This window comes from Trachypithecus francoisi, unplaced genomic scaffold, assembly GCF_009764315.1.
Source record: "Trachypithecus francoisi isolate TF-2019V2 unplaced genomic scaffold, Tfra_2.0 Lachesis_group17, whole genome shotgun sequence".
Lineage (NCBI taxonomy): Eukaryota > Metazoa > Chordata > Mammalia > Primates > Cercopithecidae > Trachypithecus > Trachypithecus francoisi.
The window spans coordinates 99,533,927-99,548,262 of NW_022681462.1; the positions used below are offsets into that span (position 1 = coordinate 99,533,927).

The 14,336-nt window shown below is 43.1% G+C and overlaps 1 pseudogene; it reads left to right on the forward strand.

Moving 5' to 3' along the window:
- The first annotated feature begins 5,875 nt into the window (after positions 1 to 5,875).
- On the forward strand, positions 5,876 to 8,316 carry LOC117062873 (annotated as a pseudogene).
- Positions 8,317 to 14,336: the final 6,020 nt, after the last annotated feature.

Sequence of the window (14,336 nt, forward strand, 5' to 3'; positions counted from 1 at the left end):
GATTTAAATAGCACTTGCTATGAGTTATTATAGATAGTCTTCAATCTCAATTTTATATTTTGCAAAAGATCAAGCGTATTAATTCCTCCCACTTCTCAATTCCTATGAGTATACTTTGGAATCTCAAGTATTTTAGTGTGTCTATCCCCACTAAAGATGAAAATACATTCTAAATAGTCCAGTCACCATGTTAGAAAACTGTTTAGAATTGTTGGCCCCATCAGGGCCCCAAGAGGGAGATGGACATCTGGCTGACCTGGGGCTTGTGGCCAGGGTTGCCCAGCCACTAATCACCTATCAAATTACTGTGTTTATAGAACCGCATTGTGGAGCATGGCTTACTTGAATCAGATTGTAACCAAGACCTTATTAAGTAGCACAGAGAAAAAAAGTTAAAGGACACATTAGTTTCCAAAAGGAATGTTTGGGAAAGTACTCAAAGATGAAGCAGCTGAAAAAAGAACTGTGTGTCTTATTAATTAGTACATCAACAGACTTCTGTCCCGTGGATTTGATCACGGTGAATGCACTTTTGGATGTGAGTCAGCAGTTCTTGAATCTTAATGAAACCAGTCAGCAAGAGTTAATCACAGTTGGTTCCTGAGCTTATATGTAACTAAAATATCCAGCCAAAAGAGAATGTCTTAAAAAAAGGATAGCTTATCACTTTATCATTTTTAAGAGTGTGAGTTAAGTATTTTATGATATAAAATTTTGAAGGCAGACTGCCAACATGTAAGTATGGTATGATGGCAACCGCGTGGAAATGTTTATACATGGCAAAGAATGGAAGACATATACAATGGGGAAAATCCTTACAGTATTAGGATAGTGAGGTTAGGATTGCTGACTACAATTTTACTTTAATGCTATTATGTTGTTTATATTTATTTACTTGTTTTCTTGAGACAGGATCTCTCTGTATCACCCAAGGTGGAATGCAGTGGCGCAATCTTGGCTCACTGGAACCTCTGCCTCCTGGGCTCAAGTGATGCCCCAACCTCAGCCTCCCAAGTAGCTGGGACCACAGGCGCATGCTACCATGCCTGGCTAATTTTTGTATTTTTGTAGGAACAAGGTTTCACCATGTTGCCCAGGCTGGTCTCGAACTCCTGGGCTCAAGTGATCTGTGCCCCCTTGGCCTCCTAAAGTTCTGGGATTACAGGCATGAGCCACTGTGCTTGGACAAATGTTATTATGTGTTTTGTTTTGTTTTGTTTCTTAAAATAAAACAATCTTTAGAGGGGCCCTGGTTTCTTGTTCATCTTTGATATACATCTTACTGTCCCATACTGATAGTAAAAGTCACTGAAAAAGCACTTCTTTCAGCATGATTACTTGATTAGATAACACAGTTAACATCTATGCAGACATTGTAGTTAAAATCTAAGGTCAGTGAATTGAAAAGTGAATCTTCTGGATAAATTGTTCACAGTTTTATTTATATTAATTTATACTCCACCTCCATTGTAAGAGGATATAAAGGCTGCAGAATTTTCTAACATGGATAGTTAATTCTTTTGGTATTAACAGTAACCATGTGCGCCTGACTTTTAAGTATATCTAAAGTTGTAAAGTCTACTTTATTTAATGTGGAATTGTTATTTTTACCTAAAATAAGTAAGGCTTTTAAACATGGACATACTGTAGCATAGCCAGAAACAGAACTAAAATTAGATTCCCTTGTAGAGAACTTAATAGTTAAGAAGAAAAAGGGGGTGAAAAGGCATAGATCTCCTTCCAAAAGCATCGTTATCCAGAGGAAGGAGCTTTCTAACTGCACCTGACATCATAAGGGACAAAACATTTGAACTTCTGGGTATTTTCTAACAAAATGCTGAGATTACTTTTGTTTTTCTCTCATATCCTAGTTTGGGTTCGTTCTGAGTTTTTACTCAACATATTTAATGAAATATAGATGCCATGTCACTGTGGTTAGTTCTTACATATTAGAAGTTCATTCATTCCCTTAGCTGGCTAACAAATCCCAGGGAGCTAAATTGCATAATGCAATGCCTAGCATTTCATTGTTGATATCCACTTAGCCTGAAATCTCTTGTTGGTCAGGAGGAATAGAATATAGCCACAGCCATGGTCAGTAAACTTCTGTGTATTTTGTCTCAGCCACTGTTGGATTGCTTTAGCCCAGGAATTTGAGACCAGCCTGGGCAGCATAGTGAAACCCCATCTCTACAAAAAATAAATTTTAAAAAGCTATTCAGGTGCAGTAGTTCATGCTTGTAGTCCCAGATACTTGGGAGGATGAGGTGGGTGGATTGCTTGGGCTTAGGATGTCGAGGCTGCAGTGAGTCACAATCGTGCCACTGCACTCTAGTCTGGGCAACAGAGCGAGAGCCTGTCTCAAAAAAAAAAAGTTTCATTCATCTGAACTGGACCCATTTAGATCTCAAACATATTTTTGCAGGGCCCTGTTTATAAACAAGTTGATTAAAGATGTATTGCAAGTTTCATGGGCCATATAACTTTTAGTGATTTATCAACAAAGATTGAGAATCATTGGTAGAAAAGTGAGGCTTGTCTTTGTGAATCCTGCAGTTAGGGCACGTGAGGAGTCTTTGTAGTGTCTGGCCACCACCTCTTCCTGCTCAGGTCCAGAAGTCATCGCGTCAAGTTATTGTCAGATGTGCCTTGGCTGGGTAGTTTCACGTTTCTCATTATGAGGAAAAAGTAGCAACACTGTTATCGCTCTCAATGCTGTGGCTTTTCTGGACCTGTTAATATTGAAACTATAGATCAACTTGCCTCTCGAGTTCCCTGATGCCATGTGTTTCATGCTAGTGCATCATTACTCGGACACCACATCCTCCTTCATGGCCCTGGTGAACACTGGCTTCCAATGGCTCCCTCCAAGCCATAATTCATTTATGATGACGACAAATGCAAGTCTCACCCAGATGTGCAGGAAAATGTTTTCTGGTCATCTTAAACTTACTGTCTAAGGTTTTACGATGTAATACATTTTGCAGCCATGTCTTCTCTTGATTACTTTACGCCATGATTACCGCATTCCTAGAATGTGGTCTCTTTCATTGCTGACCTCACCCTTTCCTTTCACAAACCATCACTAGTGGGGAGGTTAGGCGAGGGGCAAAGAGTGGTCCTGTTCACCCAGAGAAGGTCCATTCCTCATCTGGCACACTTCCCTACCACATGGCATAGCTTAAGACCAACCTATAAAAACAAATGTCACCACATGATCAGAGGCAAGAGAGGACATCCTTCCAAAAATGGAGGCAAAAGAGGACATTGATCAGAAGGGCTGCTGACAATGTGGAACAAAGGCCTCAAAGGCCCTTGGAGAAGAGAGGTGCTGTTCTCCCTAGAGAACTGCCCTGCATGTGGTACAGACCTGCAGAGAGGATGGAGTGGCTGCCCTGGCTGCCAGCCACAGCAGGTGCACAGGTAAAGAACACCACCACCCCCTGCCATCCGTGATGCTGTAGACCAGAGGCCAACAGACTCTATGCAGTTGGAACATAGAAAGGCATGAGCCAACCCATGGGCATACAGATGTTCAAGCACAAGGGCCTGCCATGTGCTTAGTAGTTCAGAGCCCTGAACTTGTCCTGTGTCCGATGCAAGTGCGAATCAACCAAAGTCAGCACATCAGCACAGCCCCATTCTGGTCACCCATCTCAGGATCCCGTGAAACACTGTGCTGGCCAGCTGGAGCAGTCTATTTTTTGTGCTGTTGTCCTAGAACTTGGGCCCTGGGGGACAACACCTTCAACATGAGTCTTGACGCTCCGCAGGGCATCTGGTCAACCTCATATGAAGGCTGGAGGATTGAAGAGCAATTTGAAGGGAAGAAATGAGGACAGGGCCCACACTATCCCTGGTCCAGGCTTGGGGCATTCTTCTGGGTTAGCGCTGCATATCCCAATCAGTCCCAGGCACTGGGGGGGACAGAAAACTTTGAGGAAGGCACTGCATAGCATGGAGCCCCTAGAGGCTCAGGTAGGGGCTCCATTTGGCCAGATCTAAGTGCAGTACTTGCTGCAGCTTCCTTGTAACTGGACTCCCAACCCACACGTGTATGTATTGTCACCATACACTGGGTGTTTGGTGATGGTGTTCCCTCTGTCTGATAGCCCTTCCTGCCATCCTAGCCTTTACCCGGACAACTCTTATCATGATTTAAGATCCAGCTCAGGCATCACTGTCTTCACCAAGCCTCCCCCTAAACTCTCAGCCTGGGTGAGGCACCTCCTCCTCTGTGCTTTCCTTCATCACTGCACTTAAACCACTACGTGGTATCCTAACAGTGTCTGTGTCTGCTCTCCCAAGTAATTGGTGATCTCCTTAAGGTCAGAGATTGTTTCTATTCATCTTTGTATTTTTAGTTCTCTGCAGAGTAATGGATAGATATATAATTGGTGTTCGACAAAATGCTTGCTGAATAATAAGTGACTAAAGGAATGTGTGAAGGGCATGAAACTCCTCAGTAATAATTATAAGGGTATTTGCAGAGACCCATTATCATTTTGAAACATCTAATTTGAAAGGTTTCTTCCCCAGTAAACATGATGTACCTTTCAGCTCTCATTATTGCTACTTGAATTATCCTGGGTTTGGGAACTTCCTACTGCAGTCCCTTACATGGCATTTTCCTATACAGAAGGTATATTACACCATCAGGACAGTGATTGCCATACTGTCAGTGGGCAACACATCAATAATTATTGTTGGAAGACTTGAATTTTAATTTCTGGTTATAGTGGGCTATTTTTCAGTCCAAACATTCCTAATAAAAACAACTAAAAATGCTAGGTAAATTATTATTGGGCACCATTTTTTTTTTTAACCCGGCACATAATGAAGCAAACAACATGTGTGAGAACCATCTGAAAAACAGACAATAAAAACAAATCTGGGAATACTTTTAGATCTTGAAATTATTGGACATGGACTATAAAATAACTGCGCTTACTGTGGTGAGTTGAATCATGGCTCCTCAAAGATGTCCACATTCTAGTCTCTGGAACCTGTGAAAATGTTACTTTATATGGTAAAAGGAACTTTGTGGATATGATAACATTGATGATTTTGATGTTGGAGAGATTATTCTGGATTATCCAAATGGGCTCAATGTAATCACAGGGGTTCTATAAGAGAAAGGCAAGATCAGTGTCAGAGAGAAAAAAATGTAAGGATATAAGCAAATGTTAGAGAAGAGATAAAATCTTAAACTTCTGACTTTGAAAATGGGGGAAGGGCTCACAAGCCTAGGCATGTACATGGCTTCAGGAAGCTACAAAAGGAAAGGAAATGGATTCTCCCCTAGACCCTCCAGAAGAAAGCAAGGTCTTCCAATACCATGGTTTTAGCCCAGTGAAACTGATTTCAAAATCCTGACCTTCAGAACTTTAAGATAATAAATTTGTGTTGTTTTAAGCCACTAAGTTTGTAGTAATTTGTTACAGGAGTAATAAGAAACTAATACATTTATTATGTTTAAAAAAGTAAAGATTAGCTTAAAGATATCTCTGAAAATATGAAACTACTGTTAGATTTCAAAAATAACTAAATAGTACTTCTAGAGATTAAACACACAATAGCCAACATTTAAAACTCAGTGGATGGGTTCAATAGCCAATTCAACACAGCTGAAGAGAGAATTGATGACCTGGAAGTTAAATCAGAAGAAATATAGGATGCAGCAAAGAGAGACAAAAAGATATACAGTAAGTTAGAGAGGCTAGTGATAAAGTCTAGCTTAAATTTCATCAGAGTCAAGAAGGAAAAGAGTGCATGGAAAAAGATAATATCTCAAGAGGTATTGGTGCCTTTCTCACTTTCCACTATCTTGGTGGCTGCTCTTGGTTGGGGGACCATCCCACACCTAGGCAGGAAGATGGTAGCCACAAAGAAGATGAAAAAGTCACTGGAGTTGATCAACTCTAGTTATGAAAAGTAGAAAGTACATGCTGGGGTACAAGCAGACTCTGAAGTTGAGCAGACAAGGCAAAGCAAAACTGGTCATCCTCTCTAACAACTGCCCAGCTTTGAGGAAATCCAAGATAGAATACTATGAAAACTTGGCCAGCACTGGTGTCCATCACTACAGTGACATAATATTGAATTGGGCACAGCATGTGGAAAATACTACAGAGTAGGCACACTGGCTCTCATTGATCCAGGTAATTCTCATATTATTAGAAGCATGCCAGAATAGACTGGTGAGAAGTATACTATGCAACATTTTTCTTTAATAAAACCTGCCAGAGCTTGTTTTAAAAACATTTTTAAAAAGGGGTATTGGCTGAAATTTTCTACTGCTAATGAACAACATCAATGAGCAGATTTAAGAATCCCAATCAATCCTGGATATTTTGGGGTGGATTTATAGATGCAATATAGCATAGTGGTCTAGAACAAAGATTTTTAAAGTTTGTAAGCACTGTTGAATTCCAGTTTTGCCTCTTATTAGCTACATAATTTTGGGCAAGTACATTGACCTCTCTGAGTCTCCATTTCCTGATATATTAAAATAGGGATAGTATCTGTTTATTGGTTGGTCATGAGGAATAAATATGTATAAATGTGATTAGCATAGTAATAGGTCCAAAGTAATATGCAGTACATAATTGGTGATATTTTCAGTAGTGTTCAAAGTATATTTTCTCATGATGAGTTGAAGTCTGCTTCCCGATGATTTCCATTCATTCATCTTTTATTTTTTTTAGACAGGGTCTCCCTCTGTATCCCAGAGGGAGCAGTGGCATGATCTCTGTTTGCTGCAACCTCCACCTCCCAGGCTCAAGCAATCCTCCCACCTCAGCCTCCTGAGTATCTAGGACCACAGACAGGGATCACCACACCTGGATAATTTTTGTATTTTTTGTAGAGACGGGGTTTTGCCATGTTGCCCAGGCTGGTCTTGAACCCCTGGGCTCAAGCGATCCTACCACCTTGGCCTCTCAAAGTGCTGAGATTACAGGCGTGTGCCACCATGCCTAGCCTCCACTCTTTCACCTTAATTCTGATATCTAGAGAAGTACAGAACAGGTCTGCTTCCTAGTGTATCTATGCATTCACTCGTTAACTTTTTAAAGCTTGGTAACTGCAGAAGAGCAGGGCCAGGTGAACATCAGGACTCCCTGACACTGGTCATGATAAGCCAGTGTTTCACATAGTTGCAACAATTTTCTTGGCAGTGTGGTATCTCTCAAAGACAAATGGGAGTCTCAGAATTCTACAGTGTGAGAGCAGCAGTTGGGTATTAGAATACAGCGTGCTCATTCTGCAGGTGAAGAATAGGAGGTGCAGGGGGTGGAAGTGGCTTAGTTAGACTCAACTGGTGGTTGAATCATCCACCTGCCTCAGCCCCCAAAAGTGCTGGGATTATAGGTGTGAGCCACCATGCCTGGCCTCTGCTCTGTACTTTTTTTTTTTTTTTTTGAGACGGAGTCTTGCTCTGCCACCCAGGCTGGAGTGCAGTGGCCGGATCTCAGCTCACTGCAAGCTCCGCCTCCGGGTTTACGCCATTCTCCTGCCTCAGCCTCCCGAGGAGCTGGGACTACAGGCGCCCGCCTCGTCGCCCGGCTAGTTTTTTGTATTTTTAAGTAGAGACAGGGTTTCACCGTATTAGCCAGGATGGTCTCGATCTCTTGACCTCGTGATCCGCCCGTCTCGGCCTCCCAAAGTGCTGGGATTACAGGCTTGAGCCACCGCGCCCAGCCTCTCTGCTCTGTATTTAGAGTAGACTTTACATCTTCCTGGTCAACCAGACCATGATCCAGGGTGCAGCATATATTTTATTTGTAGCTTGATGATGGATTTTCTAAAGTTGAAAATCCTTTTTCGTTTTAATTTCCCAAAGTCCTTTTATAATTTAACTGAATTCAGCTGGGTGTGGTGGCTCACCCCTGTAATCCCAGCACTTTGGGAGGCCGAGGTGGGTGGATCACGAGGTCAGGAGATTGAAACCAACCCTGGCTAACAAGGTAAAACCCCGACTCTACTAAAAATACAAAAAAAATTAGCCGGGTGTGGTGGCAGGCGCCTGTAGTCCCCACTACTCAGGAGGCTGAGGCAGGAGAATGGCGTGAACCCGGGAGGCAGAGCTTGCAGTGAGCCGCGATTGCGTCACTGCACTCCAGCCTGGGTGACAGAGCAACACTCTGTCACAAAATAAATAAATAAATAAAATAATAATTTAACTGAATTTGTATAGTTCTTTTTTGTTAAGATGTTATTTGACTTTTCCAAGAATTCCCTTACCATGGGAGTTGCTTTAAGTGGGCCTGGCGCTCATTCACTTGCTGATGCTTCTGACTCTGCAGGCCTCCATAAGCCTCCATCTTTGAATCTGCCTGAGTTTTAACACTTTCTTTTATAAAGTTCTCCCATTTCTTTTTTTTTTATTTTTTTGAGACAGAGTCTCACTCTGTTGCCCAGGCTGGAGTGCAGTGGTGTGATCTCAGCTCACTGCAACCTTGGCCTCCCAGGTTCAAGCAATTCTCCTGCCTCAATACTCAGCTGGAACTTCAGGCCCACACCACCACGCCCGGTTAATTTTTGTATTTTTAGTAGAGACAGGGTTTCACCATGTTGCCCAGGCTGGTCTGGAACTCCTGACCTCAAGAGATCCACCTGCTTCGGCCTCCCAAGGTGTTGGGATTACAGGCAAGAGCCACTTTGCCCAGCCTCAATTCCCTTCTGAACTCTGTTTTCATTTATGTGTTTCATATATTCATATTATTTGCCTTAATTCTTTTTTTTTTTTTTTGAGATGGAGTTTCACTCTGTTGCTAGGCTGGAGTGTAGAGGCTCGATCGCGGCCCACTGCAACCTCCGCCTCCTGGGTTCAAGTTATTCTCCTGCCTCAGCCTCCTGAGTAGCTGGGACTACAGGTGCACACCACCACATCCAGTTAATTTTTGTATTTTTAGTAGAGATGGGGTTTCACCATGTTGGCCAGGATGGTCTCAATCTCTTGACCTCGTGATCTGCCTGCCTCGGCCTCCCAAAGTGCTGGGATTACAGGTGTGAGCCACCGTGCCCAGCCACTTTGCCTTAATTCTTAGCAAAGTAAGTTATTTGCTCTTAAAAGTAGGCTTGACAGGGAGGAGATAAACCACAGCAATATTATTTTTGTTTTGAGACAGGGTCTCACTCTGTTACCCAGGCTGGAGTGTGGTGGTATGCTCTTGGCTCACTGCAGCCTCAACCTCCCAACCCCAGGTGATCCTCCCGCCTCCCCATCCTTCTGAGTAGCTGGGACCACAGGTGCGCACTGCCATGACCAGATATTTTTTGTGTTTTTGGTAGAGATGGGTCTTGCTATGTTGCTCAGGCTGGGTCCCAGCAATATTCTACTAGAAATTCAGTAACGTGTAAGCACCACCCACTTCTCAAACCCCCACTGATCAGCTGAAGCACAACATATGCCTCTCTCAGGGTGTGAGCCTTTATGAAGACTGGCTATTTTATCTCCACTCTTTTTTTATGTCCTGATAATAGTGGCTGAATTATCTGGGATGCTTATACACATTCCTAACCTATTAGGGCATACAGCCTCCCAAGATGGCCATTTATTTAGGCTTTTAATGTCTCCATTTATAGATGCAACTTCAGTGTTTAGGGCCTAATAGCTTTTGAATTACTCTAGGCTTCATGAAAACAGCACCATTTCATTTTTACCACCATTTTCTGAAATATGCTGGTAAAAATGAAACGGTGCTCTTTTCGTGAATCGAGTTAACTGGGGTCACACAATCAGTAGTACAAGTTCCATATAGCCAGGGCTGGGAGGAATAATTTATGTCTTTTTTTCACAAGAAAAATACAGGCCTTTCAATGCTCTAAGAGCAATTTTGTTTAACGCATAGGAAATTACATTGGCATACAACCCAAAACTATCTGTGGAATAATTTTCAGTGTCACTCATGATAATTTTTAACGTGTCAAAGTGGAAAATCGAGACTCACAACCCTTGGAAAGCCTTCTGTCTGAGAACTTTTGAGAGCAGCACTGGAATGAGGTGAATGTGTAACTATGCTTCATGTCAGACCCGTCCAGCCATCTTCTGAACTTGCTGGTCACATGAACTGGCTTGTTCTGTGAATTTCATTTTGTGGTGCCATCAAGGTTAATAGAGTGAGGGTTGGTGGAGCCAGCTGGCTTATCCAGTAAATATCTGCCTTTCTGAAAGGAAAAGAGAGCGAAGAGGCTCCTTCCTTGTGTGCTTGTGAATTTCAAATGGGCTGCCTACAGAAACTGTCTACAGCATATGGCCTAAACAGCCAGGATGAAGGGAAAATTCTCCTGCAAAAATCCCTAACCTGAGATCCAATAGCCTGAAACAGTTCAGTCTTTTCCCCACTGTGGTCTAAACCTCCAGGCATGTTATCACAAAGGGACAGCAATGTGATTGACAGACACAGTAAGAAGAGGTTATAAACTTAATTTAATGGCAAAGGGTAAAAAATTGCATAGAGATGATGATATAAGGCAGAAACTACACAGATTCCCAGAACCCCAAGGGCTAACCAGCTAATAATGTCACTGCCCAGCCTGAGGACTCCACCGGGGAAAAGTAGCTTGTCTTTGCCATTCACGTGGGGAAGCCATGATTTAAATTCTCATCACCCTACACCCACCTGCACCTGACTTTGGGGACTGTTTACATGTCTCCCTCCTCACCAGATGCAAGGAATTGGTACAAAACACCCCCAGCACATACAGACTGTTTACTATGGCTGAATTAATCAAAAGTAAATTCTCTGCACAACTTACCATATCACTAAGCAGATCTAGATCTCAGGTTGGAGGTCCATTCCTGCACATCAGTAGAAATCATTTCCCTATTGTCAAAAGACAAAATTAGAACAAATTCAGTTTAAAAAATATAGATATTTTTAATTGAGACAGGGTTTCCCTCTGTTGCCCAGGCTGAAGTGCAGTGGTGCAATCATGGCTCACTGCAGTCTCGACCTCTTGGGCTCAAGTGATCCTCCTACCTCAGCCTCCCGAGTAGCTGGGACTACATGTGTGTGCCAGCACACCTGGCTAATTTTTTTATTTTTTATTTTTTTAGAAGTGGGGTTTTGTCTTGTTGCCGATTCAGGTCTTGAACTCCTGGGCTCAAGTGATCTGCCTGCCTTAGCTAACCAAAGTGGTGGGATTATAGGCATGAGCCAACATGCCCAGTTGGCTTAACAATCTTTTTTAAGATCTGGCATTTATTTGCAATTCTAGAATTGGGGCAACACCTCATTCTATAAGATAGAGTGTTTCGATGAGCCAAGCAGAGGAAATTGGCTTGATAGACAGAAAAGGCCTAAGAAAACAGAAACAGAAAACAAAAAGCAGATTGGTAATTGCAAAGTTACTTTTCCTTGTAAAGTAGAGAGAACTTCTTTACCATGCTGACTCAAACTGGCCTCTTTGGGGATTTGGCTATTATCTTTCTCTGTCTCCTGATTTTTCAGAAGGTCAGATAAACAACTTAATTTCATTTGGAAACTTCAGTGTGAGTAACTCCATTTTGGTTTGGTCTGTTGAATCTAGCGCAGAAGCTCAGTTCTATCCTAGACCCTCCTATAAACTATTGAACACTATCAATTCCCTTTTGGGGAGCAGAGCAACTGTAGCCTAAAGAATTCAGATCATTCTGAACTGAGGGATGGGGCTGTAGGGGGAGAAAGGGGCAATTTCTTTCCTCCCCATTATAAGGGTCACACCCAACACACTAATACCAAAGACAGGTTAACAAGAGAAAAGCACAAGTTTATTTGATTAAAGTTTTACGTGACATGTGAGCCTTCAGAATGAGTGACCACAAGACACAGGGAAGAATGATCTATTTTTATGCTTCAGTTCAATGAAGTACAGACAGGCGTGTAGAAAGGGGATTGGACAGGAAGGCTATGGTCTAATGCTGATAGACTGAGGGGGAGACCCCGCGAGTCCTGTCTGTTCGGATTCTCCGTGGCCTCTCTGTGCAGAATTCCTTCCTCTCTGGTATGGGGAAGGACCCTTCTGGGGTGAGGGTCTTAATTTCTTTATGGCCAGTATCACACAGCAAGGCAAAGGGGTTAGGGATTCAAGTCATAGTTTTGGACTTTATGGCTGGCCTTGGGGGAAAGGGGTTTTGGTTTTTATGACCCATCCTGGGGAAGAGGGATTCTGGTTCCTATTGCTTGCCTCAGGAGAGAATGAGGGATGAGGGACAGGAGAGCAGGAGAGCAGGAGAAGGTCAGGGAGAGACTTTGTGTCTGAGGTTGCTTCTTAGGCCTTTACTTAGGGTATTCATTTTTCTGGGCCCCAACAGGGCCAAAGTGTCTTTGCTCTGTCCCTTCAACATACAGTCCAAAGGAGCTAGAGTATTCGAGGCTCTACTTTCTGTCCCCAAAACATATCCCTGTCTCCTTTTCCTTGGGAAGGCCACTGCTCAGCCTCTTTCAATAAAAGCACAGGACAGAGACAGTCATCAAGATGTCAAATAGCTACAACTGCTATGGCTGCCAGGCAGTAGATAAACCTGAGTAAGAAGATTTCACCCACAGATACTGAGTCCTTAAGGCAGAGGGCATATTACTATATAACCCTTTCAGTTGTGACTGCCAGCTCAGGTTTCGAGGCAGCTAGGGGTGAACCCGGTCTGCATGGACAACTGCTGGACACGAGGCTAGCTGGGAAACAACTCGTGTAGAAATGTAGCTTTCACCCTTGGGAGAAGGATGACCTCATTACCAGCTTCAAAGGATGGGATATAATGACTGATCCAGTCCCGTGATGTGCCAACCCCTGTAATCAGAGGTGTGAGTCTGTTACCATAGGAGGGTAAGAGGCGTTCTAGGCAGAGAATAGCCGTCAGGGGTGGGTAGAATTCGAAGCCTGTTTTTCTGCCTGCAAACATGGCAGGTGTCCATTTCCATATGAATCCACAAGGGCAACATATCACCTAGTGTAGGATACTCTTATTATCTGAGCAATCATTATTCAAGTCACCACAGTTTTTTGTTTGTTTGTTTTTGAGATAGAGTTTTACTCTTGTCGCCCAGGCTGGAGTGCAATGGCACGATCTTGGCTCACTGCAACCCCTGCCTCCCGGGTTCAGGCGATTCTCCCACCTCAGCCTCCGGAGTAGACTGCCACCATGCCCAGCTAATTTTTGTATTTTTAGTAGAGACAGGGTTTCAACAGGTTGGTCAGGCTGGTCTCAAACTTCTGACCTCAGGTGATCCACCTGCCTCGGCCTCCCAAGGGGCTGGGATTATAGGCGTGAGCCACTGCGCCCAGCCATCACCACAGTTTTTGTTGTTTTTAATTAATTAGTTTTACAATTTCAGCTTTTATTTTAGATATGGGGTACCTGTGCAGGCTTGTTACATGGATATATTGCATCCAGGCAGGGTGCATAGTACCCAATAGGCAGTTTTTAAACCCAGGCCTCCCCCACCTTCCTCTCTAGTAACACACAATGTCTGTTGTTCCCATGTGCCACCATTTTTTAAAGACTATACCAGCAAGCCTTTTTTTGTTATATGAGGAAATATTCATTACAGAACTGACCACCTGTGAAATCAGTCCCCGTTCAAATGTCACTCCAAATGTCAGATGAATACTAGTTAAAAGTGTCTAGATTTTGTTCCTAATTTCCTAACACCATAAGTAAACAGTTGTGCTGAATGAGATTACCAGGTGAAGTTAAGTAAACCTCTTAAGGTCTGCAGTGCTGCAGAATGCCAATTTTATTTTTGGCTTTGCCACTAACTAGCTTTATGAACTTTCACAAGTTACTCCTCTTCCCTGGGCCTCAGTTTCCTCATCCACAAAGCTTAGAAGTTAAAACAGATCAGTATTTTGAATCTAGTTGGACATTAAAGTCACCTGGGGGGAGGGTTAATATGTGTTTTCTTTTAAAAGCTCAGAGTGCCCCTCCCTTGTTCAACTAAATCAGAATCTCAGCAGGTGCAGCCCTAACAGGTACAGCGTTCAGATTCCCCAGGTGATTCGAATCCAGTTAAGAGTGGAAATCAACTGGCTTGGCGTGGGGCTCACACCTGTAATCCCAGCACTTTGGGAGGTCAAGGTGGGCAGATCACTTGAGGTCACAAGTTCGAGGCCAGCCTGGCCAATATGGTGAAACCCCATCTCTACTAAAAATACAAAAATTAGCTGGGCGTGGTGGTGGGCGACTATCATCCCAGCTACTCTGGAGGCTGAGGCAGGAGAATCGCTTGAACCCAGGAGGTGGAGGTTGCGATGAGCTGAGATCACACCATCACACTCCAGCCTGGGCAATGAGCGAAACTCCAACTCAAAAATAAATAAATAAAAAAAAATAAAAATAAAGAGTGGAAATC